The sequence below is a fragment of the Hylobates moloch genome, unplaced genomic scaffold (genome assembly GCF_009828535.3).
Source record: "Hylobates moloch isolate HMO894 unplaced genomic scaffold, HMol_V3 SCAFFOLD_31, whole genome shotgun sequence".
Lineage (NCBI taxonomy): Eukaryota > Metazoa > Chordata > Mammalia > Primates > Hylobatidae > Hylobates > Hylobates moloch.
In genome coordinates, this window is record NW_026652306.1 from 1,841,446 (window position 1) to 1,844,602 (window position 3,157).

The following is a 3,157-nucleotide window of genomic DNA, read 5'->3' on the forward strand; positions in this document are numbered from 1 at the left end:
ACTATATAATGAAGGAAACAGCGAGAGCTTCAAACCAACTCAAAAAGCATTTGAGAAGCTTGAGTATAGGAGGATCAGATTGCTGGGTAAGCCACATCAATGATTATAATACAACAAGATAAAAGAAATTACATATCTGGGATTGTATGTTTTGCTTAAGCCAAATTATTTGTCTTTATACTAGCCAAAAATCTATAAATTAAATGCCCTACGAAGTTGTAAAATGGCCTAGCCAAGACAAAATAAAGTCCAGGATTGCACTGACAACATGCCTAATAATGTCTTTTGCCTATTTCCAAATTTCAGATAAATTTTCTAGTAGTAATAAGAGAAAAAGTAATTATAGGCAAGAACATTACAATTAATGTGACTATGATGACAGTCTACCTTTAGTAAATTTTTTTAAGGATAAAAGTTAGACTTATGGCTAAGACTAAGTTTGGGATTGGTTATTAAAAGACAAAATAATGTACAGTAGATCAAGCAGCTTAGATGTTAAGAGTGAAAGGGCAGAAGGAAAATTCTATTGTCATAGAAGCAAGCAAATGATGCTGATTATAAACCATAATGTAATAAAAAGCACCTCAGCAGATCTTTCTACTTTATTAGGTACAAAAATAAAGTTATATGATATTGTTCAGCTGTACTCTAGAGGTCATTTTAGGATTCAATGCCCTGGACTTCTCTTCCTTTATTCTGAAAGCATCATCTCTTTACCTGTCAAATTTAATAGGCACTACAAAAATACAACCGATTTTATTTGACACAGAAAGCTCTATCACTTCCCTCAGTTAAGGCAAGAAGACCATATGTAAATTAAGCACTGATGAAGACTGAATCAAGAGACACATCAATCTATTTTGAACCTTGATATTCTTCTCCATTGTAGTAACTTCATGAATGCCACACAAAGACTTCCTGCAGAATGTGGGAGGATTTGTTTCATGTCCAGAAAAGAGAGTAAATGAGTTAGAAGATCTTGAGTTTATGAATGTCAATGAGTGAAAAACCTCAATGTTTTTGCATCCAGTCCCCAGTGTCTATTGTTTTTCCCCCTAAATACTTCTTGAAACTTTTTTCACTCCTAGGGTTTTATTAAATTATAATCATATTTGGACTGCATGTCTCCCACAGTCTCTGTCTTAGTATTCCAACTTTTGGTCTCATCATGACCCTTAAATTGATCTCACCACCAGATTCTGGTTCATTGAGTTAAGAATCTGACAGAGAAGGAGGGGGCGCCGGTGGGCCAGGTGGGGGAGCGTGGGGGTAGGAGAGAGAGAGAGAGAGAAAATATCAAGTGAGCCAACGAGATTAAGGTGGTTAACAACATGCTTAGGGTATTTCATCTTGCAAAACAGAGGTGGCTATTTCATGGAAGATCATTCTGTGGCAAAATACCTCTGCTGCTGTGAAAGGAGAACAGAGATTGATAAAATGTGTATGATCCTAATATGAGTGATATAAACAAGTTAATGTATTACAACAATAACATTTTGAGCTGAAGATTTTTTTTTTTTTTTTTTTTTGATGATGGAGCCTTGCGCTGTCCCCCAGGCTGGAGTGCAGTGGCGCTATCTTGGCTCACTGCAAGCTCCACCTCCCGGGTTCACGCCATTCTCCCGCCTCAGCCTCCCGAGTAGCTGGGACTAAAGGCACCCACCACCATGCCTGGCTAATTGTTTTGTATTTTTAGTAGAGACGGGGTTTCACCGTGTTAGCCAGGATGGTCTCGATCTCCTGACCTCGTGATCCTCCCGCCTTGGCCTCCCAAAGTGCTGGGATTACAGTCGTGAACCACAGCACCCGGCCTGAGCTGAAGATTTTACTGCTTATTTCAAATGTGAATTCCTCCTTTATATCATAATGTCTGTAGTTGTTTTGAACATTGGTGTTTTTAGCAAAATATGTGGCAGAAAATATAGCTGTATATATTTTTAAAATAGTGGATCTCTGCCAGGAATACAATACTACATGAATATTTTTCCTTCAAAACTTCTGAAAGTGAAATGCTGACTAAGTATCCTAAGTGTTTTATGCTTGCAACATAATTCTGGATATTGGAAACATCTGGCTTTTTAATGCCTTCTGGAAAAAAAAATTCAGATGGATGAAAAATTTATTACCTGGCAGTTACAAAATTTTCCCAAACAGAAGGGCAAATATAAGTGCCTTCTGATAAGCTCACCCACCTCCATTCAAAGCATTTCCTTAACTATTCTGTTGTTATTTAACTCTGGCATTTGTCCAGCTTGCTACAGGTGTATTTGTAAAATCACTTCTGGGTTTGTGTGTTGGTTTGTTTCCAAGATCTTGTAATTGATTATCTTGTCATTCTATTTAATGTTAAGTATGTCTTGTAGGTGCCACTGATAGAACTGTTCAAAAAGTCATATATGACTTTGGTAACAGATTAAACATTATCTTTAATTAAGGAATCTGTGAGAAGAAAATAAAATTTAAAGCTATAAGATCCTTATATCCTAGACACAGGCAACTTGACATTTGCATTAAAATCCCTTCATTTTGTCTTTTACAGAATAATGCCTTCCCATTATCTTTTAAATTAAACAATGTATAATGTTCATTGAAGAAAAAAATCAGATCTCTGTAAAAGACGTATTTTAAAATATGCTAAGACTATACTTTCAGGGATCATTTCTATAGTATGTTACTAAAATATGCTGCAGAATTTTAAGTGTAGACAAAGACACTTGTTGAAGTAGAATAAAACCAGTTCAAAAAACTCTATGTTTTTGGTTCTCATACAAATCTATCAACAATTATAACATATTATTTTATTTTCTTTATATTAATTTAATTTAATTTAATTTATTTTTTTTCTTTTTAAGGCAGGGTCTCACTTTGTCACTCAGGCTGTAGCACAGTGGTGCAATCCTGGCTCATTGCAGCCTTGAACTCCTGGGCTCAAGTGGCAGTCCTCCCATCTCACCCTCCAGATTAGGTACGCTTAGCTAATGGTTTTCTTGTTGTTGCTGTTGTTTGTTTGTTTGGCTTTTGGTTTTGTCTGTAGAGACAGGGTCTTACTATGTTGCCCAGGCTAAGTCTCATACTCCTGGCCTCAAGGGATCCTCCTGTCTTGGCCTCCCAAAGTTCTCAAATTACAGGCATGAGTCACCATGCCTGGCCTTCATAT

The 3,157-nt window shown here is 36.5% G+C and overlaps 1 pseudogene; it reads left to right on the top strand.

Annotated features, from left to right (window-relative positions):
• Nucleotides 1-2,636: 2,636 nt before the first annotated feature.
• Nucleotides 2,637-2,719, top strand: LOC116463263 (small nucleolar RNA U3; annotated as a pseudogene).
• Nucleotides 2,720-3,157: the final 438 nt, after the last annotated feature.